The 26,937-nt window shown below is 34.9% G+C and overlaps 1 protein-coding gene and 1 long non-coding RNA gene across 19 annotated transcripts in view; one reads left to right on the forward strand and one right to left on the reverse strand.

Moving 5' to 3' along the window:
- Nucleotides 1-26,937, forward strand: part of LOC128558706 (uncharacterized) — a 69,404-nt gene that overhangs the window by 39,711 nt on the left and 2,756 nt on the right. For 7 of the 18 annotated variants that reach the window (XR_008371875.1, XR_008371876.1, XR_008371874.1 and 4 more), the window contains 3 exons: nucleotides 7,988-8,095; nucleotides 24,207-24,340; nucleotides 24,986-25,107. The gene's annotated coding sequence lies outside the window, so the exon portion shown is untranslated. Of the gene's footprint in view, nucleotides 1-6,949; nucleotides 7,144-7,987; nucleotides 8,109-24,206; nucleotides 24,341-24,985; nucleotides 25,108-25,793 lie in introns of all 18 variants that reach the window. The other 11 variants (XM_053548864.1, XM_053548860.1, XM_053548856.1 and 8 more) reach the window with 10 other exon arrangements.
- LOC128558708 (uncharacterized) lies at nucleotides 2,005-4,421 on the reverse strand. Its single transcript, XR_008371884.1, has 3 exons — nucleotides 3,727-4,421; nucleotides 3,312-3,431; nucleotides 2,005-2,204 (listed from the first exon to the last, which is right to left on the reverse strand). It is a non-coding gene; the product is annotated as an uncharacterized LOC128558708 (long non-coding RNA).

Genomic DNA, 26,937 nt, shown 5'->3' on the forward strand with positions numbered 1-26,937 from the left:
TGGAACTTGGTCAGAATGTTTATCTTGATGATCTATAGGTCAGATTCGAAACTGGGTTAGGTGGGATGAAGAACTAGGTCACTAGGTCAAATCAAAGGGAAAGCTTGTTAACACTCTAGAGACCACATTTTTGACTATCTTCATGAAACTTAGTCAGAATGTTAATCTTGATGATCTTTAGGTCAATAGGTCAGGTGAGCAATACAGGGCCTTCATGGCCCTCTTGTTTAATTATGTTGTTTATTACATTGCTTGCTATTTATGTAATTATGTTGTTACACAATATAATGCATTTCCATTTGATATTGTAATCATAGAAGAAAGTGCATTAAACATTAGTGTGCTGTAATTATTAAAATAAATGCATAAGTACCACAATAGCTTGAAACATCAGCAGTATGATAAAATATACTAATACACAAAATGCATAATGGAAAACAGCTATATTACATTTACATAGGTAATAAATACAGAAAAGGCATATAAATTCAAACAAACATATTTGTAAACTTGAAACATTATCTTATGTATTTCAACATTTTACAGTATTGAATAACATATTAAAAACTTCAAACTGGCTTGAACAAAATCCAGGTTATCCAGGTTCAATTGGAAGAAAAAATAATTAAGTCTTATTGAAGTGTTGCATAATCTTGTCTTAAAAATACCCAATTTTTAGCTCACCTGTCACAGAGTGGCAGTTGAATTCCATGCAGATCTCTGGTTGCTATGGCAACCAAAAGGAAAAACTTTAAAAATCTTCCTGTCCAAAACCACAGGGCCTAGGGCTTTGTCTGGTGTGTAGCATCATCTAGTGGTCCTCTACAAAAACTGTTCAAATTATTCCCCTAGGGTAAAGTATGGCCCCGCCCCGGGGGTCACATGGTTTATATATGGAAAACTTTGAAAATCTTCCTTTAAAAACCAAAAGGCCTAGGGCTTTGATATCTGGTGTGTAGCATCATGTAGTGGTCCTCTTCCAAGATTGTTCAAATTATTCCCCTAAGGTCAAATATGGCCCCACCCTGGGGGTCACATGGTTTATTTAGACTTATATAGGGAAAACTTTGAAAATCTTCCTGTACAAAACCACATGGCCTAGGGCTTTTATATTTGGTATGTAGCATCATCTAGTGGTCCTCTACCAATATTGTTCAAATTATTCCCCTTGGGTCAAATATGGCCCTACCCTAGGGGTCCCAAGTTTTACATAGACTTATATTGGAAAAAGATGTTAAAAATCCTCTTGTCTGAAACCACAAGACTTAGGCCTTTGATATTTGGTTTGTAGTATTGTCTTATGGTTCTCAACCAAAATTGTTCAAAATGTACCCAGGGGTGAAAGAGGCCCTGCCCTGGGGGTCCCAAGTATTATATAAACTAATATAGGAAAAAAAACTTTAAAAATCTTCTTTTCTAAACCACAAGACCTAGGCGTTTGATATTTGGTATGATGCATTCCCGTCCCTAGATTTGCCACTATAATGCCACCCTTTTCAATGGTGGAGTATTTAGACAATTTTCCACCAAAATGCCACCTAAAATGACACCAAAATGGTGAAAAAATGAACAGGACAGTGGCAAACCCTTTTTACACTAAATTCCACCTCTTTCCACTTGTGTACACCTTTAGGTGGCAATAAGTGGAGTATTTAGACAGTTTTACACCAATATGCCACCATTATGGTGGTAAATTTGTTTGCCACTTAATTTTACCAATAGCCACCTTCGTGGTGGCAGTAAGTGGAGTATTTAGACAAATTACCACTAAAATGCCACCATTATGGTGTAAAAATATTTTCCACTAAATGCCACTTACTTCCACCTATCGCCACCTAACAGGTGGCAGTAAGCAGACAAAATTTCACCAAAACGCCACTATGGTGGCAGTCCTATTTTCCACTAAATGCCACCAAATAGCTGGCAATATAAGGAAAATACGTCGCAACTAGTGGAAATCGGCTGCACCTGCTGAATCTGAAAAAACTCAGTAGTAAGCAAAAATCAAATTATATTAATATATTTTTTATTTTTATGAAAAATCAAAGACTCTTCACAAGAAATCACAAAAGATCTGAACACGAGGATCAGGATGTTGTCAATGCAGTCTTATTTTTTCATATTCCAGGATGGCTTAAGTAGATGGCGAATGACTCTCCAAATTTCACTCCTTTGGATGTAAGGCCATTTTTCCAGCACACAATCTGTAACAGCAAACCATACAATGTCATCTATTAATAGATATATTTTTCTAACATTCTGAATAATTTTGCAGAAAATTGTAAAATTTCCTCTAGAAAATATATGAAATCGAAAGACTAAACTGTAACTCACTGACATAACAAAGAACTCTACAAACTCAATCTATGCCAAAAACTGTGAAATCATTTAAATTCGCTGGCATCAAATTTCAAGCAAACGTAAAAAGGACTTTCGCGCGGGCTTTAATTCGCACATTTTCAATTTATAAATGAATAAATAAATAACAGCACGGTCTTAAATTCACCCATCGGTTCTAGCCCGAAATACACGAAAATTCGTTCTACGCAAATAAAAATGATTTCACAGTAATATGCAACATCTTTATTATAACTATGAGAAGTTTCATCAAAATTTACATTGTAGAAAAAATTTTATTCACTCAAACGGTTACATTGTTTTGTGGAAATATATGCATCTTGAATCAATAACAAGAACTTGAGAACTGATGAAAGATGTGGAAGCACAATTGCTCTAAGGTGATTTACACTTGTGTCAAATTTCATGAATATTTATCAATGGATTATTTGTTATGTAGGAATTTATGGATTGAAAAACAATTAAAGGGCAATAACTTTGGTTACAGAAGTGATCCTGATGGAAATTGCACATGCACATGTCCTGTAGTGATCTACATTTTTGTAAAGTTTCATGAAGATCCATCAATAGATGCAGGAAAAATCCCTATTTTTAACCAAATCAAGGGGAAATTCTTCTTTTATTAGGTAAATAATTGAGCAGTGTTAAGCAGTGTTAATGAGCTTATAATAATTACATGAGGTTAAGTGATTCTATAGACAAAGCTATAAAAATATTATTCCAATTACAAGCATTTTCAGTTAATCCGACGGACAGATAAAAAAGAAAGGACAACGCCAAAAATAATATCACTCCGCCTTTGGCAAAAAGTAGTAATAGCACTTGGGTTTTTCATCACATTTATAATTAATATTTATCATATAATATGCCAGGAATTTCTATTAATTGGTGTATTTCTTTAAAAAATAAGGGTTATTTAAACATTAGCTTTTATAAAAACATATAATATTTACCTGATTCAAAATTATCTTGATATGTTTCTTTTATGCAGTAATAAGCTGTGTGCTGCTCAGGTATATACAGTCAGGCAGGCATATCATGTCACAAAGTTGCACTTTTTTCACAGAAGGTACCTGGTATTAACAGTTTAAAGTACATATTGTATCCTAAGTGCTAATCAATAATGTAAATAATTACAAAATGATACAATTTTACAAACAGTGTTATAAACATGATTGAGCTATATTCCAGAAAATATATCTGGGATTTATCCATCTGCCAAACTTCCTAAGACATAGAAGGAGATTTTTTTACTTTAATTCAAAGCAGTTTGGTAAATGTTGTTTCAAATTCAAGTAATTCAAGAGTAATTAAGGCAATGTTAAAGACAGTAATAATTAAAAAAAATAAACAGTATAATATTGTTACCTCTCACAATGTGTTTCCAGTTTCTCCCAGGCTGACTCATCAAATGCCAGATTTCAAAACTTGGTATTACTACACAGATAAATTGATTCCACACATACACTTTCTTGGTCAGCTAAAGAAGGTGTCAAATCCTTAAGTTGAAAAGCTATTGTAAAAACATCCTTTTTATAAACACTTCTTTTTTTTCAATTAATGAAGAGAATAGGCAAGAACTATTTCTTTGCATCTGACCTGATGTTTGCCTGCATATATAAATCTTAACTGACCCAAATTCCACCTGGGGTTGTTTCTATACATTTGTGTGGGAGCTTGTAACTTGATCTATCATTAATCTTATCTTTAACCAACTTTCTCTCATGCAGAAATAATACACTGCAGACACATTTAAAAATGATCTTTTCAGATTCAGCTAGTACAGCCAATTTCCACTAGTTGCCACCTATTTTCCACCTTTTCTGTCTTTCATTGAATATAATGCAAAGCTATAATAAGCAATAAATATTCTGTCTCACAAAAGAACGAAAATTCAAATTTTCTGTATACCATTCTGAATATTATTTTTGTCCAGCTAGTGTCAGCATAGACTTATTCTGATTTTAATGAAACCCTTTGAAGAAGGAGCCTGGGTATACTGTTTTGCAGATGTTGGTCAGTCTGTCGGTCATTAGGTATGTTGACCAATTGGTTTCCGGATGATAACACAAGAATGCTTGGGCCTAAGATCATGAAACTTTATATGTAGGTTGGTCATGACCAGCAGTGACCCATATTGACCTGGAGGCCAGTAGGTCAAAGGTCAAAATCACAGCGGCCTGGGACAGTTAAACAGTTTCCAGATGATAACTCTAATACTCTTGAGCCTAGGATCAGGAAAGTGAATGGGAAGGTTGAACATAGCTAGCAGATAACTCCTATAGATTTTTAGTTCAGTAGGTCAAAGGTCAAGGTCACAGTGAGCTGGAACAGTTAAGCTGTTTCCGGATGTTAGTTTGAGAACTCTTTGACCTAGGATCATGAAACTACATAGGGAGGTTGATCATGACCGGCAGAGGACCCCTACTGATTTTGAGGTCAGTCAGTGGTCAAAGGTCTAGGTCACATTGACCCAGAACACTAGAACTTTTTTTGCCCAATAACTAGAGAATGCTTTGGTCTAAGATCACATTTCATACAGAAGTCACTTATGACTGGTAAATGGCCCATAATTATTGATTTAAAGGTAGTACATCAAACGTCCAGTGCACAGTGACCAAATGATTTCTGTTTCTTGTACAGTTACTGAACGCATCAAATGGGGGCGGGGAGCATTTTGTGTTCTACGAGCTGTTGTCAATGTGCAGTTTTAGCAAAGTCAGGTTCCGTGTCAATTAGGCCTGAAGTCCATTATACCTTGATTCCAACCTGAGTCCATGTGAAGATTTTTGTACAGGGTAATCCAATGTCTTTACAGTTCTCTTTTAAATCAAACATCACAAAAATTTCTAAGTTTTTTTTCCACCTAATTGCCACCAAGAAAATTTGCTAAGTCCCTATTTTCCACTAAACGCCACTCGATTTCCACCATGAAAAAAATCTATGTTCTACTTTCCACCAATTTTACACCTTTCTACCACCATAAAGAAAAACTATGTTCAAATTTACACCTAATGCCACCTAAATGCCACCAAAATAAAGTGGCTTTTGGTGGCAAATTTACCACTTAGGTGAAAAAAGAGCTGAATTACACCAAACGCCAACTAATGCCACCTATTTCCACCAACTGCCACCCTTTTTTCATGGAAATAAGTGGCAAAGAGTGGCATTAGGTGGCAAATCTAGGGACGGGTTGCATTGCCTAGTAGTCCCCTTCAAAAATTATTTAAATTATGCCCAGAGGCCCCACCCCAGGATCATGTAGTTATTATATGAGTTATATTGGAAAAAAATACTTAAATATTTATCTGATCCTATTTCCAAGATTGTTTAATTATAATTACCTGATGATCCTAAGTAGTATAATGTCACTTGACTGTGACCTTGACCTGCTGACCTGCTTTCTTGTTTTTTAAGTTACAGCCTTTAAATTTGGATGACATACACAGTTTTGTAGACCGATCATAAAACTGAATTTCATTAACCATGAATTTGACCTACTGACTTTCTTAATATTTTAGCATCAGTTTGTGATTTGAAACATGTAGCTTATATTACTCAGGTGAGCGATCCAGGTTTCATCATGACCCTCTTATCTCATGAAAATATAAAAATCATGAAAATAAAAATTGTAAATCTTAATACAATTATTTGATGATGTCTTATTAAAAAATACAATAATTTTAATAATTTTTTGTGTTATTAAAACTGGCATAAATGTAGCTCGGGTGGGGAGGGTATTTTAACCCCTATATTTTGGTAGAAATCTTCAACATTTGGAATAAATTGTTACAGTGAGCCTTTAATTGATTTAGAACAGTTACATAAGCAAAACACTAAATGCTAGACAATCTACTAAAAATTCATGTGTAGCCAATAATACTTTCAAAGAGAGAGAGAATTTCGCATTTTTTATACACAAGGTTTACTCAGATGTGTTTAATTTTTGTTTGACATATGGTAGAAAGCGACACCCAGTTTTAAACAATCCCAGAATGAATGTATTAACGGCTGAAGTGGATGAACCTTTGCCTAATTTCTGGGTTACAAAATGGAAAAAACTAGAGGACTTACAGAAACTGGCCCACAGACAATTAGAGGGAAAACGTATAGTTTTTTATGTGCATCTTTCTGCACAACCAACTATATCTATGGAAAATTGAAGTGAAGTCAACATTTGTTGAAACAGATGACAGACGATCTTAAATATGAGATATCTTGAATAAAATTACATTTTTAATAAGTTTTTATCAGTAACTAAATGTTGATACTGGATTATGTCGTACTGACATGTATTATGCCTGACATGTATCATGCAACTTGCCATTTGTGGCTGTGTTTTGACATTTTTAATTAGTACAAAGACAGTATTGTTCAGACAATGTTAGACAATTAACTTTGTATTGATAAGACAATATCTCCTTTCAGCTCATTTAGTATTCTGTTATAGAAAGGATTGAGAATTTTTAAAAACTTTTAGTCTTTGTTGTCAAGATGGCCCAGAAATTGTATTTCCAATGGTTTGTATTTGTCCTGTTGTAGTTTATTACTCAGTTTATAGTACAAGGAATTAAATCTTTATTGTTTTCAGCACAAATTTTCCTGTCATATTTTGTGAATTTGAAAAAAGTCTGTGAAAGGAGAAAAAGTCTATAGGAATTCACCTGAAAGGAGACAATAGTGGTAAAAATACAGATGTCTGTATATGACTATTCCTTGAACTGCATGAACTGGGGAGCTTCAGTAAACTTGGATCAGTAGCGTCTTTGTAAGGTCCTCCCTCAGGTTTGTTCAAATAGGGGTACTTGAACCTGTTTTAAACCCGCCCACTTAGCTCAGTAGGTAGAGCGTCGGTCTACGGATCGCGGGGTCGTGAGTTCGATCCTCAGGCGGGGCGTATGTTCTCCGTGACTGTTTGATAAATGACATTGTGTCTGAAATCATTAGTCCTCCACCTCTGATTCATGTGGGGAAGTTGGCAGTTACTTACAGTAAACAGGTTTGTACTGGTACAGAATCCAGGAACACTGGTTAGGTTAACTGCCCGCCGTTACATGACTGAAATACTGTTGAAAAACGGCGTAAAACCCAAAACAAACAAACAATGAACCTGTTTTATGTTTTTATACTAAACACATTTGTTACCAAAATGAAACAAAGTGTCTTTCATATATTCAAGATGATTTAGTTAAGGTCTGGTGAGTGACTGAGGGCTACTATGACTGTCTTGTTTTGGGTAATTTCTTGTTTTCTGTATTGCTGATCAGTAATTTTTCAGTCACATGTTTCAGCTGGTCCAATGCTGTCAGTTTCATAAAGAACAGCATTGAAGAAAAAAAGAAAGCAATTGTCTGAACATTAATTGTTTTAACAAAGCGTCACATCACACACTTTGTACAACTGCTACAATACACAATTCTGATATAACACTGAGATAAGTAACCCACCAGTGGAGCTTTATAACCCTTGAAATATTCCCAACTTTACAGCCATTAAAATTTCATATATAATTGGTGTAGACTTGCATTTATAGGAAACACATTAATATTGTAAATATTGTCTTATATTCTTTGCACTAATAAACTAGCTTTTATGTACATCATATGAGGAAATATATTTTCTTTTGTAGAGAAATATATGAAGAAGAGCTATCAGCAGTATGTCAGAGACACAGCAAGCACTTCACGTTGTTTTGCACAGATTTGTGTTGCCCTTGAAGGAATTGTCATAAAATAAGGTAAGAATACCAGGTATGTACCCACTGAAAAAAAATTGTGTAAAGGAATCAATATGGCCCTTGTCTTATGTGATGCAAGTGATGATGGGGAACAACTATTATAAGAGATGAAATGAAATTTCAAGAAAAAGGTAACAACTAAACTGTTTGACTGTATTTTGTGCTATCCTAGTCTCTGGCATCAACTTCTGTGTCCGCAGTTTAGTTGTTAAAAGTTTGCTTGCAATTTAATTTCATTTCGAGTCAAGTCAAATCAACAATTTTATTTTGTAATTAAAGGCCACTGGCCCAGAATACATAAACATACCAGTAATAATACATGTGGTTGTGCACCCAGCATTTAAGAGAAAGACCACTCTTAATAATGCATGTTTGAATAAAGTGAGTATTCTCCCTTAAACATTCACATCAATAATCTATATATTCAGTAAATGTTAAACAATCCCTGCTATTCTAGAAAAAGAAATACTGTTGAACCAATGTGTACTGATTACTAATTGCATTAGATCTTGGACTTTGGAGAAAAAAAATAGGGTGAAATTCACATTTTACAGCATCAGTATAAAGTTCAATGTTTTCTATAAAGTGCTGACAAATACTTGTATCAGGAGGTATATTGATGCCTACCTGTTTCATTTTTAATTTCAATTTTGTAATTAATAATGCTTATGTATACAAGTATAGACATGTAGTTTGTATACAAAATTACTTGGTCTATCAAAGAAAGACAACTCTTTTAGGTATTACATATTAAACAAAGTGAGTATTCTCCCTTTAATATTCACATTTTGTACTCTCTGTATTCAGTAATGTTGAACAAACACTGCTATTCTCTTAATTTTTTCAGGATTATCAGTTTTTAACAATTCATAAAAGTCGTTTACAGTAGTACCTAATGTATACCAGTTGTATAGATATTGATTACGAATTGCATCAAATCTTGGACATTGAAAAAATATATGAAATTCACATTCTACAACATTTATATGAATGTTTTCTACACAATACTGACAGGCTCTTGCATCTCGAGGGATATTCATATGCCTACCTGTTTCAATTCTAAACTTACGGTTTGAACATCTGGATTTCGCAGAAGCAATTTTAAATTGTAAAGGTATATCAAGATGCAGGTATCGTTCAGTATTTAGTAGTGTTTTAAAGTGTTTATAATGTTCACAGCGGCTTGAGCTGTTTATATCATTATGCCAATTCTGACTAAAACAATCTATTAAGCGTTGCTTGAACACTTGAATAAACATATTGACATCACCTATATCTTGTACTATCCAGTTATATCCAGAACCATACGTATACAGCATATTTTTAGCTCGACTATTCATAGAATAGTGAGCTATTGCACTCGCCCATGCGTCGGCGTCGGCGTCTGCGTCCGCGTCCGCGTCCCGATTTTGGTTAAGGTTTTGTATGTAAGCTGGTATCTCAGTAACCACTTGTGGGAATGGATTGAAACTTCACACACTTATTCACTGTGACAAACTGACTTACATTGCACAGGTTCCATAACTCTATTTTGCTTTTTTACAAAATTATGCCCCTTTTTCGACTTAGAAATTTTTGGTTAAGGTTTTGTATGTAAGCTGGTAACTCAGTAACCACTTGTGGGAATGGATTGAAACTTCACACACTTATTCACTGTGATGAACTGATCTACATTGCACAGGTTCCATAACTCTATTTTGCTTTTTTACAAAATTATGCCCCTTTTTCGACTTAGAAATTTTTGGTTAAGGTTTTGTATGTAAGCTGGTATCTCAGTACTTACTAATGGGAATGGATTGAAACTTCACATACTTGTTCACTATCATGATCTGACATGCACTAAGCAAGTCCCATAACTCTACTCTCTTTTTTTTTCAAAATTATGCCCCTTTTTCGACTTAGCAGTTTTTGGTTAAATTTTTGTATGTAATCTGATATCTCAGTATCCACTAATTGGAATGGATTGAAACTTCACACACTTGTTCACTGTCATGATCTAACATGCACTGTGAAGGTCCCATAACTCTACTTGGCATTTTTACAAAATTATGCCCCTTTGACTTAGCAGTTTTTTGTTAAGTTTTTGTATGTAAGCTGGTATCTCAGTATCCACAAATTGGAAAGGATTGAAACTTCACACACTTGTTCACTGTCATGATATGACATGCAGTACAGAGGTTCAATACCTCTACTTTGCATTTTACAAAGTTATGCCCCTTTTTCAACTTTTGTATTCATTCAATTGACAAGGCTGTTGAATAGTCGAGCGTTGCTGTCCTCCGACAGCTCTTGTTTACTTTAGTTGCCCAACATATGCGCCCTACTTCATCTAGTGATTTTAACATCTTGTAACAATTTTTAGGGTACAGTAAACCTCGCTTATAAGGAACAGCTTGGGACCTCTAAAAATTGTTCCTTATAACCGAGGTTCCTTATATCCGTATAGCGAACTAATTCCTTGTAACCGAGGTTTGTATAAAGAACAGAATTTGTATAGCGAATGCTATTTGACTGACATTTGAAAAGGGCTCCGGGTCGACCATGAATCTTTATGTGAAAAATTTGTGAGTCTAGTACCGGTCCTTTCCTAGAGAGATGGTAAGGTAAACTGACTGCATGCATATGACTGAAATAGTGTTGAAACACGGCGTTTAAACCTAAACTAAGCCAAAATGTACGTCGGTAAGAATGACGTGATTTGTATTTATTTTTTGTTGGCTATTTCTATCTTCTTTTTAGGAGAACACTACATTATGATTATAAGATATGTTGCTCGACAGCATGTTATGTGAATAGGCATCAATACTAATATAAAATAAATGTTCAGATAATTAATACAAAGATGTTAAATTAGACTACCAATTCAAATTTAAAAGTAGGGTGTTTATGACAGTGCATTACGACTAGACAATGGCGCCATACAAACGGACTAAAGTGTAAATTATACCTATAGTTTTGCTATTGTCCATTTTAGCACCTGCTATAATTTTTACAATTGAAAATTTGGTAAACTGAACTGTTTTTAATTGTTAATCATGCGTAATTAACACATTTATTTAGGATAGTATGACATGACCGTGTCCACGACTGATTTTTGTTCAATATTGTTAACATGATACACCTAATACATGTAGCTCTCAAACATAATCTCGAGTAAATATAAGTTAATGATGATATTATTTATTTTCTTTTTATCATATCCGTGAAATAACAAACTAAAGATCATAGAAATGAAATAATATGTGTTAATTCATGTGCATAAAAGCGCGTGAAAGTGCCGACGTTACTCTGACGTCATCAGCGATTCTCCTGTTTATTTCCAGTTTTCAATAATTTTTATTCTTTATGTCTGTTGCTATAACCGAGGGGTTTTCCATTGAATTTTGTACTTTGGGACTAGAAAAAGTGTTCCTTATAATCGAGTGTTCCTTATAACCGAGTTCCCTATAACCGAGGATTTTTACATTGAATAAAGAAGGAATTAGATCGGGGAATTGAAAACTGTTCCTTATAACGGAGTGTTCCTTATATCCGAGTTCCTTTTAAGTGAGGTTTACTGTATCTGTTTTCTGCCATATGTAATAAGTTGCACCAATACATGATACAATTTGTAAAGTATGTTATACATAAAGGGAGGCAACCGCATTCCCCGAGAGCAATACAATTATTAGTAGTAGTATTTACACGAAGATGCTTCTTACAAAAGCTGTTATGCACAGCTTCAATAATATGAGAATACTGATACCCCCAGATCTGAGAACCATTACATAAAATTGGTTTCACTACCGCATCAAAAATCTTAAACAATTCATGTGTAGGGAAATACCCAAATGGTTTTTGATAGCGAATAACAGGCTTTCAAGTACTCCTACTTTTTCCTACTTTTCCTACTTTTTAGGTCTGTTCCTACTTTTTTCCTACTTTTTTTGAAAAAACTCCTACTATTCCTACTTTTTTTATCTAAAGAAGAAAAAATATGTTAACAAATGTTGTTAGTCTATTTGTATAATGAATTTGTTTACATAATGTAAGAACTGATGGTGTACTGGTGAGGCTCTAGAGACCTTTGATATGCTGCTGGTGACCTCTTCATTATGTGAGTTGAATACTGACCTTGATATTGGAGCATAAGAGGTCGCAGGTAGCTATAGATATACAATGGGGACCTCAAAGTACCTCAAAAAAATGCACCAGAGCCCCACCATTTCATACCTGTGTTTCAAAATTTTCCAGGGGACAGCCCCCTGACCCCCCCCCCCCCCCCCTCATCCCTAAAAGGAGGGGAGTACCCATCCAGTACTTCGCTTGTGAGGCACACCTTTGATGCTATTGTTATAAAACTGGCGAGTTTGTTCTCGTAAGTTCCTACTATATCACCAGATTCCTACTTTTCTCCTACTTTTTTCTATCAGAAGCTCCTACTATTCTCCTAGTTTTTAGCTCGACTATACGAAGTATAAGGAGAGCTATCCTACTCGCCCTGGCGTCAGCGTCTTTCTGCGTTCCCACCTCGGTTAAAGTTTTGGTGCACTTTCTCTTTTTTCAACTTATCTCTGTAATTACTTGATGGATTTGATTCAAACTTGAAATACTTATTCCTCATCATCATCCACATCATCTGACATAAGGGCCATAACTCTGGCACCAATATTTCATGAATTATCCCCCCTTGTCACTTAGATTTTCAGGTTAAAGTTTTGATGCACTTTCACTCTATCTCTGTTATTACTGAATGGATTTGATTCAAATTTAAAATAGTTGTTCAACATCATCACCCACATCATATGACACAAGGTGCATAACTCTGGCACCATTTTTTCTTGAATTATTCCCCCTTTTTACTTAGAATTTCAGGTTAAAGTTTTGATGCACTTTCACTCTACCTCTGTTATTACTGAATGGATTTGATTCAAACTTAAAATAGTTGTTCAGCATCATCACCCACATCATATGACACAAGATGCATAACTCTGGGACCACTTTTTCATGAATTATTTCCCCTTTTTACTTAGAATTTCAGGTTAAAGTTTTATGCACTTTCACTCTATCTCTGTTATTACTGAATGGATCTGATTCAAACTTAAACAATTGTTCAACATCATTACCCTTATCATATGACACAAGGTGCATAACTCTGGGACCAATTTTTCATGAATTATTTCCCCTTTTTACTTAGAATTTCAGGTTAAAGTTTTAATGCACTTTCACTCTGTCTCTCTTATTACTAAATGGATTTAATTCAAACTTAAAATAGTTGTTCAACATCATCACCCACACCATATGACGCAAGGTGCATAACTCTGGCACCAGTTTTTCATTAAATATTCCCCCTTTTTACTTAGAATTTTAGGTTAAAGTTTTGATGCACTTTCACTCTGTCTCTGTTAACACTGAATGGATTTGATTCAAACTTAAATTAATTGTTCAACATCATCACCCACACTATATGACACAAGGTGCATAACTCTGGCACCAATATTAAATGAATTATGCCCCTTTTTGATTAGGATATACTTATATAGTGTTTTGATACATTTTCTCTTTACCTCTCTTATAACTTTAAGTTGATATTTTTGACATAGACTCAGGCTATTGTGCAATATCTTCATCCACAATTGGAGTCATTAAACACTCCAGTGACAGCTCTAGTTTCCTCAGATGTGCCCAATTTCACTATCCAGCATCTAAATAGTTGAGCGCGCTGTCTCCTGTGACAGCTCTTGTTCATCAAAGGTCACTTGAAAGCCTGCGAATAATTGAAAATATGGATTTCTGAGCTTGAGCAGCTAATTTATCCTGTGCAGAACTCCAAGATAATTTGGGCGTGAACAATAAACCCATATACTTATAAACAGAGGTAATATTAACTACTTTCCCTCTGAAATACCATTCTTATAATTTTTAAGTATGCCACCATTACGGAAGACAATAATTTCCGTCTTATCAAGATTTACCTCCATACCAGTTGACAAAACATATTCACATAGTTTAACTGTTGCTGCAGTTTAACTGCTGTTTCAGCACAGTTTGCTACATCATCAGCAAATAATAGACATATGATATCAGGAACATCATTAGTAATAAAGATACCTGACCCACAATTTTCCCGCAAAAGGGTTGTTAACTCATCAATGAATAGCATAAAGATTGTAGAACTTGACTTATCCCCTTGTCTTGTTCCGATGTTACATGGGAAAAAAGTCTGTAGTCCCACCATTAACTGATAGATAGATAGATATATCTTTTATTCCACCATAAGATGAGAAGCATACAATTCACATCATAATAAAGAAATTATATGAACATATAATACATAGACAAAACATATCTATTGAACACAAAAGAAATGAGAAATGATAAGGTGTAAAAGCAATTTACATGGAGATAAATGACAATTTATAATTTCTAATAATGAATGTTTAAGAGCTAGTCCATGATATTATTTTAAGTGTACATAAACAACAATAATAGTGTAAAACATACGGCATGTAAATATTTATCAATATGCAGTTGTTTAGTTTCATAATTAGTAAGAAAATGTGTATTAAACATATTTTACTGAGTTTTCATTAATACATCAATTTTGAATGAACATTCATTATTGTCCTTTTGGATATTGCATTATAATTTATAACTGTATTATTTATACGTAATGAAACGTAAAATGCAAATAAATACATCCGCTGTAACCCCTCAAACAGAAAACAGTGTTGTTCTATTTATACAAAAAACACTCAATAAACACTGACCATTACAAACTTATTGATGGCACTGTATCAAGCATGCAGACTTTGAAAAAATGTTGAATGTTTCTAATAGTCCATAAATATTTCACGTACTATAACTACATGAATTAAGTTTCGTTTTTCAATTAGCTCTAACATATTCACTTTGATAATGACCTAATCTCGAAAGTCGAAAATATTAGACCACATAATGAAACATGTTAAAGAATTTTCTCATTAATCATAAGTATGTCCGTGCCTTATTTGTCTTAGAGCGAAAACGAAAGATTAAAAGGCAAATAATGCAGGAAATGTTTTATCATTCAAAGTTTTTTATCATAATGAAATAGCACAAATATTTATATTTACATAAGATAAGTTAATAGGCACTATAGAACTACACTGCATGTGATTTTAATTAAAGGATGTTTCATACAGTGTGTCACACACAACTTTCGAACAGTGTCATTTATAAAACGTAATCATAATATGTGTATACTGTCTAACAGTGTCATTTATAAAACGTAATCATAATATATGTATACTGTCTATATTATGTTTTAATGTATTTTTGGAGAGATATTTCTGTACCATTGCTTGTAATGAAAATATATTGTCTACCGCAGAGTACCCATGCCGAAAACCAGCCTGAGATTCATCAATTTTATTGTTCATTTCAGCCCAGTCATAAAGTCACTTATTCACAACACCTGAAAATATGTTATACATGGCATTTGTTATAGAATACCCCGATAATTTCCTGGATAACCAGTTGATCCAGATTTGTGTACAGAACAAATAATACTTCTACCCCAAGAATCTGGGAAACTACCGGTCTGTTTCCATAATTCTATTAAACAAAGCATGTAAATATGGTGCTATGAGAACCATAGTATTTTTTAAAAATTCGGACGTAATACCATCAATACCGCAACTTTTACCATTTATCAACTTTGTAATGGAATACCTTATTTCATGAATTGAAAATGGCTCATTTAAACAATTTGCACTCTCATCCAAATTAATATCTGTTGTATCAGATTGAATTGGTTCACTTAGCTCATCATAAAGCAATGAACTAAAATAGTTATGCTAATAACTTGCTGTTATACAAGGATCAGCGGACTTATTTGTGCGTGACTGTTTGAGCAATTTCCACAATTTTGTAGGATTATCTCTAGTTTCTAGAAGTGACTGTCTTGTACTACGTTTGAATTTGGCCATTTTCCTTCTACATGCATTTTTAAACTCATTTTGCCTATCCTTGTATGTTCTCAAATCATCATTTGAACTGGACATACGAAATTTACGCAATATGGAGTACTTAGCTGCTTTAAGGTTATCACATTCCACATCCCACCACGGAGGCTGGGAGCTGCGTTAAGGTATACGACTAGAACGCATCTTACTTCCAGCTTCATAATAATAGAAGTGATTGTATTTATAGCAGTATCAATCATGTAAAAGTTTATCATTATGAACTTGTATCATTTCAGCAAATCTTGTTTGGAAATCTAGGCTCTGTTCTTCCCTCCACCTAAATTTAGGTACCGGTATGACATTAGTATCAATATTCATTGGGTTATTCCCTTCTTGAAGGAAAAATAAAGTTAATATACATGAAATAGGAAAATGATCAGAGTCATCACGATCTAGAACATTAAACCCTGATACCAATGGAAATAACTCACTAGAAGCTATCGTATAATCTACAACACTGGCTCCATTATTCGCAAAGCAAGTAAAATTACCTTCCTTATCATCGTGCAATCTACCATTTAAAATATGCACATCAAAAATACCACACAGATTTGCTAGGGTTTTACCAAAATTATTTCCCCTTAAGTTATCTTTATTGTTTCGTGGAATGTCAAAATTGCTGCCTTTCTGTTATTACTTGATGGTTTTGCTTCAGACATATAATAGTTATTCGCTATCATCATGCATATCGCATGAAACAAGGGCCATAACTCTCACACCAATATTTTTATAAATTATCCCCTTATTTCATTTTAATTAAAAAATTGAGCATTTTCACCCGATTTTGATTGTTACTAAGTAAAATTTGATTCAGACTTCACATGCTTGTTTCACATCATCACCCATATCATATGACACAAAGTACTTTTCTATGGCGGGAATATATAGAGGATATTTGTTTGTTTTGAGTGAATATGGAATATATCTCACTGAGAAGTGAGAAATTTCAAATTTTTTCACGAGCACGTAGCGCGAGTGAAAATATGAAAATTTTCTCACTTCAAGGTGAGAGATATTCCATATTCTCTCAAAACAAACAAATTTTCTTTTTATTTTATGCTTAATTACGTTGAGATGTGCATTCTGCAACCAATTTTAATCTCAGCGCGGGAAACAGGCGCGCGTAAACAGACAAGACGTCAGACGTGTTGTGACGTTATTAAGATGCACACACAATAAAGTTCCATTTTATTTTATTTTTAGCTGCATAACGTTATGAAATTCTCATTAAATAAAATAATCGAGAAATAGTAAAGTGCAACTACAATTTTCATCCTGTTTTAAGTAAATAATTTGAAATTCATACACAATGTATGCGGGGCAGGGTGGGGGGTGGGGGTCAGAGCTATATCTCTCACAGTGTGAAAATATAGATTTCATATTTTCACAGTGTGAGTGATGAGATATGAAAATATTTAACTGATAGAATACAGTATTTCATTAGTTAGCATAAAATAAAATTAATTTAGTCTCCTTCTGTACTTAAAAACTCCAGTTAATGTTTTGGTGCACTTTATCTTGGTTATATAACTAAATGCTAAATGGGTTGGACTGAAATAGTTGTCCAGTATCATTTCACCACACTGGGGGTATTAATCACTACAGTGATAGCTCTAATTTTATTAGGTATGCCCTGTTTTGCTATCAAGCATGGAAATAGTCATGCTTCAGGGTTCAAGCTAGCCAAGAAAAATTGGGAGAAGTGACCTCTCCCTCAAGTGAAAATAGGGAGAAGTTTTTTCAGAATAGGGAGAAGTGAGGCTGCGGGTCAAAACAGTCATTAATTACACCGTATATTACAGTTTTGATGGGACAACACAAAGGAATTACATCTGAAAACAACACATATTTTACCTTCAAGTACAAAATACCAAGCATCAAATACAAACACACACAATGAGCATGTTTTTGTACAGTAGTTTGAAACATTTATAGATAATACTGAATGACCATTAGTATTACAACAGGCATGGGTTGTTTTGTTTTGGCTTGTGTGTCTTGACCCCTTGCATATGCATTATCAAATTTTGCCAGTCTACACATAGCACAGTGTGATTTGACAAGCTCATCTTCCTTACACTAGTCAGAATTAACAATTGAAAATTAATTTTAAGATTCTCATCCCTGCACATCCCTGTCTTAAACTCCCGCTGGTCAAATTCCGGATATCCAAAATGTTATGTCCGGATACTTACACACTCGTAAACATTGCCCAATTCTCCAGTACAGTTTAAAAAATATACTTGACAAATTGTGATGATGAAAAGATAATTTAACAGCTTTGAAAAGCCCCTGATATCCAGCTGGCTTACGGAAGGTCGGTGGTTCTACCTAGGTGCCCGCTCGTGATGAAATAAGGCATGGAGGGGCATGTGGGGTCTTCCTCCACCATTAAAGCTGGAAAGTCGCCATATGACCTAAAATTGTGTCGGTGCGACGTTAAACCCAACAAAATAAATAAATAAATTAAAATCTGCAATGACAATACCTTTTATTGAAGAAAAATATGAAAAATGTTCATGCAATATTGGCAGTTTGTCACCGCGAGCAGACGTTCTGACAGCCTACTTTCGTTTTCAAAAACTTTTATAAAAAGGTAAAAGCCTATGTGTTCTTATCAAAAATTGATTGTATTTTTTTTTTTATGGAAATTAAATATCTGTTGTCTGAATTTCAATTTAAATTGTGTATAACACGGATATTTACGTCTGACAGCTGCAATTAAAACATTAAAATAGAAAAAAGTGAAAACTTCACAGGTCGCTCAACACGACAAAAATGAAAATGTTGCAGGCTTGGTTTGATAGAGCCTGTTCGTGGACGGTAGTGGAAATGCATGCTACCGTCCACGCCCTCTAGCCCCGGATTGAGCAGAACTCAACATTTACACATGCTAAAAGTACAAAAAAAAAACAATTTAGAGACATATCCGCAGATGTATTCAAACGGCGGTGATTATGGAACCTTAATGATACACGTAAAACCATACATTACAAACTTTTGCAATGGGCTATCATCCTAACTAATCAGCTACTGACGCCGACATAAAATGGGTTTTTTTTTTATTTTACCCTCCTTTTTTTTTTTTACCCTACTTCTGACAGTAGTCTGTTACACTGATCTGTCTTATCGAATACAGAGTTATGTAGTATTTAATGTGTGAAAGAGTCTACTTTTGACAGTTTTTAGTTGTTTGTTTTCACACATGATGCACACATTTTTTATCCGTGATGCACATAATCAGTTAAAGGCAATTTTGTTTCGCTGCGTTTGATTGGTGTTTCCAAAGTTTTCGACCAATAAAAATCATCCTAACGATATTCGGTGATAGGCGGAGCATACTTTGTCGACAGGTGAAGTTCACAACCCGTAACAGGATAGGTTTATGCTAATTGATTATGTAATGTTGTTACCAGCTGATTAGAAGCTGATAGATGAGATATATACATGTATGATAACAGCCTCGGGCGCCAGATGTTAGGGCGACTTGTTTTGCGCTTCTCTGTACAAACGGACCGAAGCCATCAGAAAAAAAGCGTCCACTTCGCTCACGTCGCCTAAAAGCGTGGACCCTGTGCTTGCTGTCTCCACTTACAGCTCTTGCTTTTTCTGGGTTAGACAAAGATTTGGGGCACAACCATCCCTAGTTTTCTCCACTTACTAGAGTTTATGTTGTCAGAAATTTCACCCATACACTGTTGTTTCCTCTGCTTTATGACCAGTGATAGCTCTTATTTCATCAGATATGCCCCATTACATCAATGATAGTTCTAGTTTCATCATATATATCCTATTACATCAATGATAGTTCACTTAGCTAAGTAGGGAGAGCGTTGGTCTATGGATCACGGGGTTGCAAGTTCGATCCCCGGGCGGGGCATATATTCTCCGTGACGATTTGATAAAAGACACTGTGTCTGATACCATTCGTCCTCCATCTCTGATAATTCAGGTGGGGAAGTTGGCAGTTACGGTACAGAATCCAGGAACACTGGTTAGGTTAACTGCCCACCATTATATGACTGAAATACTGTTGAAAAACGGCGTTAAACCCAAAACAAACAAAAGCTCTAGTTCATCAGATATACCCCATTACCTCAGTGATAGCTCTAGTTTCATCAGATATGCCCTATTTCTTCAGTGATAGCTCTGGTTTCAGCAGATATGCCCTATTTCTTCAGTGATAGCTCTGGTTTCAGCAGATATGCCCAATTTCTTCAGTGGTAGCTCTGGTTTCAGCAGATATGCCCCATTTCTTCAGTGATAGCTCTGGTTTCAGCAGATATGCCCCATTTCTTCAGTGATAGCTCTAGTTTCAGCAGATATGCCCCATTTCTTCAGTGATAGCTCTAGTTTCAGCAGATATGCCCCATTTCTTCAGTGATAGCTCTCGTTTCAGCAGATATGCCCCATTTCTTCAGTGATAGCTCTGGTTTCAGCAGATATGCCCCATTTCTTCAGTGATAGCTCTAGTTTCAGCAGGTATGCCCTATATTTTCAGTGATAGCTCTAGTTTCATCGGATTTGTCCCAAATCTTCAGTGGTTACGCTCTTGTTTTACCAGATATGCCTCATTTCACTTTTTACCATCAAATTTGTCTGGCTTGCTGTCTCTTTGCATTATTGGCTTCATATAGTGTAATAGCAGGTTTAATGTTACCAGGTTATTTGGTGGCTATAATAATAGCCTGAGGCTGTATAAGGGTCAATGGGTTCATTTTGTGACCACATGTGAAACTGGTAAATAATACTGGCACACATGGTATGGGTTGAATTCTGTCAAGTTTAATACAATCATATTGTATGTTATAATGTAGTACAGCAACACACTGAAAACAAAGGTTAAAAGACAGTCAGTATATGGTTAAACATAATAAAAGCAATACCCAGTTCCTGTAAGTACTGTTACTGTAATAATATTCACATTGAGAACATAGCAACAAATAACCTGTTTGTCCTATTAAGTATATAACGCTTATAACACATATAGTTACACATAGCAAATAGCACATCATACTTCTCCTTCCCTCCGGAGCGTGCACATCGCAGAGAAGGTACTGGGTATTGACAGATGTGGGCCTTAGTGCCATAGCCAACTCAGCTGTCGGTGTCCTGACTAATCCAGAGGAAGTGGCCCTAAGAGGGACTGTTTGTGAAGAGGAGCTATGTACTTGGCTGACGGCCTGCTGTTTAGACGACCTGCTGAATACTGACAGCATGCAGAGAAGCCCCCGAGCTGCTCAAACTCCAAGCTCAACATGGAGGGCGATTGGGGAGAGGCACAACACCCACAGCGGAGGAGCTGCGGCGGATTCCAGTGACAAAAACAGAGGCTTGCAGCACTTACCACCCTTTTCAGGGCGCCTTCTAACAACCACATCTCTTTATGGGTCTCTGTCATTTAGATCTCATTGGCCGTGACAGTGATTCACTTTTGGCATCAAAATTATTTTTCTTTGGGATATACTGTACGGAAATTGCGCAGAGGTAAATTTTCACCACTGTGGCTTCAAAAAGTATCTTTAACGGCATGCCTGGTGACATGCTGGGGGTCAATACTCTATGCTATATTGTGCCTGAAAGGGCGGATGGGCCCTTATTAAACTTAAACACTGACTGACAGCACATCATATGACTTACCATGTATGGGATGAACGATCCACAACTGTACAATTTAAGACTTCACTCAAACCAGTGACTGTTACTTGATACTGCAAAGTTTAATGTTAGCAGTGAATAAAATAGAGAGATGTAATTGGAGAAATACAAGTGTCAGTCAGAAATTCACTTTTCATCAATCATGAGTTACTAAACTTAAGTGAAACTAATAAACTAGATTTAATTCCTTGTACTATAAACCAAGTAATAAACTACAACAGGACAAATACAAACCATTGGAAGTACAATTTTTGGGCCATCTTGACAACAAAGACTAAAAGTTTTTTGTTTTTTTTCCAAACAATACTCTTGACAGGTTAGAGATACAAGGTTGATGGAATTGTCTCCCTTACTAAATCTAAGACTAATGAAAACTGACCCTGTTACCTTAAATTTACATGACAGTCATACAAAATATTTAACTAAATGTGAGATTTTTTTTATTTAAATTCATTTTCTAGTAAGAACTCTTAACCTAGAGATTACCTGTAAAACCTTGCCTTTGAAGCCACCTGTACTCAGCAACTGCTTGCTTTATAGCAGCCAGTCAGCTAACTTACTAAATTGACATTTCGTTCTAACTTAACTTCAGTAGTCATCTTCCATAAACAGTCACATTGTGCCACTCATTTGGCGGACTGCTTAATTAGATTTTACCTCCTTTTTTTAGACAAGAACTGATTTTATACAGAACTAGAAAATTGATTCTATGATTGAAGGGAAGTAACTCAATTAAATTATTTCTTACAAATCTTATGGTAATCTTGCAATTTCCTTTCCAAAAATATCACATTGAAATATAAAATAATACAGTATTTCAACGGACTATAAGTGTTTGTGTGTCTATTTTGATTCTTTTTGTAGTGATGCTGCATGAATGCAAAGCGAGAAAAAAGCTACATACCTAGAAGTTCAGTCATACAGGCCTGTAGGTCTTTGCAGCATCTTGTTGTGAGATATAAGGAGTTGCATAGCAGATTAAATGCATAACATAAGAGACTAAATATCAGGATATAATAATAATAATAATTTTATTTGTGCACTTCATGTCAGTACAAATTACATAGCATAATACATAATTACAGTATTTCTCAGATATCACAGTTGTAATAAAAATGTCATCTGTCACATAATAATGATTATAATTTATCACAGGATGTTATTCTTGTTTTGATAATATAGTGACTGAAACAAAATGTAAATGAGGTCCATCATAGCTGTCACATTTAGATCTTAAAGGCACTTGCTACAGTTTTACCGGACGGGTCGATATTTACCCCAACACCGTGCCAATTTGGTTGTGTTTTTATTCGATGTAGCTGGCACAAGACCACAGTTATTTGCCCTTGGTTGACCACAGTACGGAAGTAGTTACGGGGAAAATAGTTCCTCTGTTTGATGGTGAATATTGGTGAATTTTTGAGTGAAAGACCTGCAATAAATGGCATGATTTAATAGAGGAGATATGAGGTAGTAGGTACATGTACAATTTGACAGAGTGAGAATGTCAGAATATGCATAACATGACTTTTTGATAGGGCCTGTTTGCAGCCATCTAGAGAGTATTCTTCATACGCATGTGATTTGGTTCAAAATGGTGGAAAAAAGAGCCGGTCAACCCAATGTTTACTGTGGCTGGAATTTTTTCTCTTGAATAGTTCTGTTGAGTTCAGGTATTTTTTTAGGGGTTGGAATGCATGCAAAATTGTTATAGTGTCCAGTGCCTATATAGAACATATAGTAAAAATAACTGTGGTCTTAGGCCTGATATAGTGGAAAATGTCAGAAAGTAAATTGTCAATATTTTTGTTATTTTACAATCTACATGGCTGAAATTTTGACAGTGAATGGCTGGTAGGCATAGAAATCTGGTAAATATTTAGATTAATCATTACATTTGCTGAAATTGCTTCAGTTTGGGTAAAAAGTATACATGCACTTGAAACTTGTGAAAAATCCTACTTTCAGTTTACATATTTCTGGATTGTTTCTAATTTTGCAGGTTTTCATGCATGAAATGCATTTTTATAAGTTCTTTGTTTGAAACCGGTATGCGGAAAACAAAACAGGGTATTACAAATGCCGCGATGTGATATTATTTTGATTTTTTAGAAATTTGAGCTGCGACTGAGGAAATCTGACCTAAAGTCAGATATGTATTTTTTTCTATTTTTTGTTTACATAAAATTGCTCTTTTGGTTACTTGAATTTACACAGTACACACAGTCTGAATAGTGAAATATGTGTAATCATAATCTGTGCAAGGAAAATCAGTTCAAGGGCTTTGAAAATTGGACAGATTAGGCCTGAAATTGGCATATTTTAATTGATTTTGAAGGAAAACAGGCAGATTTTCACACACTAGACTTGCATATTGGTTTCCTTAATGCTTAATTGAGCATAAATCATCATATCTGAGGTCCTGAATTGTATATTTACTTATTCTGTTGGATTTCTTACACTTTTAGTACCTAAAAACCTGAAATGAGAGCGCTTGGACAATGTGAAGTTGGTCGCATAGACGAGGATTGACCACCTTTGTACATATATGTCTACAGCTTCTCAGATTTGACCGAAGACAGTTGTTCGGTGTTGTGAATGGGTAAATAATTCCATTTTAGATGCTTTTAATCAAGATCTGGTACTTTCTGTGATTTTGTAAAATTTAATAGACTTCGTTAAATTGCATCGGCAAGTGAAAAAAAGAATAGAATTGTAGTGGAATAACATTATTTCAGCCAGTTTTGCCATAATGACTACTTTCTAAATCATGTGTGGTAGTGAGATAACATTTATAATCAGTTACCATGAAATTGGACAGGAATTTGTTCATAATGGTTGATGCAGTAAGCTGTATTCACAGTGTGAATGCTCAGTTCAGATTGTAGCTAATTTCACCTGAAAATAGTAAACATTGCTTCAGATCTAGCAGTCAGTAAAGCAAGGAAACTGGACAGACTGCTTTTTGATTGATAGTTTTGTTATTCAGACTGTTTGTTATGACACATTTTACTTACATAAGACTTGAATTTGAGGTTTTATATTACATTATGACAGTTTCAGTATGGGGAAAGGAGATTGTGATATAAATATTCATAGAGAAGTTGCTTTGAGGAGCACATTTTAGCATTTCACACTTTCTTTGCAGTCAGATTGTTTTGAAATATAGTTTGCACATACATACAATCATGTAAACTGATTAAGTATTCAATCTAAGAAATTATGACTAGCTCGACTCATATTTCAGATGTTGTTCGGCCGAAGGCCTTCCAATCACACAGAAGATCTTGGTTTGGTCACACGAAGGGTCACTTCCATTGATATTAACTGTCACCGGAAAAATTAGGAGCACCAGTTGTAGTTTCTCAGGTTGATATTTATTAAGGTTTTTGCTGAAATTAAGCCAGTTTGGAACATTCAGCAGGCAGTGATGTACATTAAAATCATTCTTTATAGAGATAGGGGCTGTTTTGCCAGAATGCTCAGCTGTGATACACAGTGTAAGATTTTGTGCAGTGTACCGGTAAGTGGTCATGGTGTGCATGTTTCATTTACAGAGTGCACTGAATGCCTGTAAACTGTAAGATTTGAGTGAAATATTCATTCCAGAAAGACTCATAAGCTCTTTAGTAAGCTCACATATTGGACTTTTCAGAGCTGTTTGGCTCATTTCACCTAGGGTAGCCATAAATGAATGATCACTGAAAAGTATATGACACATATATGTACAAAAGCTATTCATTCTCATATTTGCCACATACTGGGCTGCTTAAAAAGGGCAAATTTGACAGCTACAGGATTTTTCTTAGTTCACATTTTACTTTTTTGTGTGAGTAGACTACGCGTTTTGACGTGCTTTTTGTAATATGAATAGTTTTCCATAAAATTGGAACAGTGATATTGTAATCAGACTTGAAGTGGCTCTTAATTTGGATAGATGTATAATAAGGAAACATGCTGTTTTTTATTTTGGTGAAAATCTCATCAAACAAAAAAGTTATAGAATTTTGCATTTTTTTCATCTGAAAAGTACACAAATTTTTTTTTTTGCTCAGATTTGACCGATACCATGTGTAACATTGGAAGCTGTCAAATTTTAGTGCATAGTTCAACAAAGGTGGAACTTTCAGATTTTATTTGCTATACATCTGAGATTGTACTGGTAAAATATTTTTTAGTTTGAAGAGAAAAATAGATCTAAATAGGCACAAGACCACAGTTATTTGCCCTTGGTTGACCACAATACGGAAGTGGTTATGGGGAAAATAGTTCCTCTGTTTGATGGTGAATTTTTGAGTGAAAGACCTGCAATAAATGGCATGATTTAATAGAGGAGATATGAAATAGTAGGTACATGTACAATTTGACAAAATGAGAATGTCAGAATATGCATAACATGACTTTTTGATAGGGCCTGTTTTGCCTGTTTGCGGCCATCTAGAGAGTATTCTTCATACGCATGTGATTTGGTTCAAAATTGTGGAAAAAAGAGCCGGTCAAGCCAATGTTTACTGTGGCTGGAATTTTTTCTCTTGAATAGTTCTGTTGAGTTCAGGTATTTTTATAGGGGTTGGAATGCATGCAAAATTGTTATAGTGTCCAGTGCCTATATAGAACATATAGTAAAAATAACTGTGGTCTTAGGCCAGCTCACTGCAGACTCGGTGTGGTCTTCTGCGCATGCCTGGAAGTGTCTGCACGTACGGCAAAAATTTGCAAATAATTGTATGTTTGCATGCATTAAATGTACAAAATGTATAATATACTGACTAAAGATTAGGGTATCACCATGCTTACAAAATATATACATTTAAAGTACTTTTAGTTCAAATTGCTTCAATCTGACATATATTTCAGTAGTCTGTTATTTATACCAGCGCTCAAACACTGCATTGAGTCACAGCTGTTTCTAATCCCGTACCATACACGTACCGTACATTTGTAAACTATAGGTTTTGTAAAAAAAAAAAGGGGCGGAAACTTTCATCATTCTATGCCATCAAAATGCTTCAGAAACAACTTAAAATCCGCTTATTAAGAAATCTGCCAATTGATAATTTTATATATATATTTCTAAGTCATTTGCTCAAACACTGAAAGAGTATTTCGTACCAACCTGCGTTGTATAAATGCCCGCCACACCCCACGTCGTTGTAATTTGATTTAAGCAAAATCTAATATGGTGACCTATCAATTTTC

This window comes from Mercenaria mercenaria, chromosome 7 (genome assembly GCF_021730395.1).
Source record: "Mercenaria mercenaria strain notata chromosome 7, MADL_Memer_1, whole genome shotgun sequence".
Taxonomy (NCBI): Eukaryota; Metazoa; Mollusca; class Bivalvia; order Venerida; family Veneridae; genus Mercenaria; species Mercenaria mercenaria.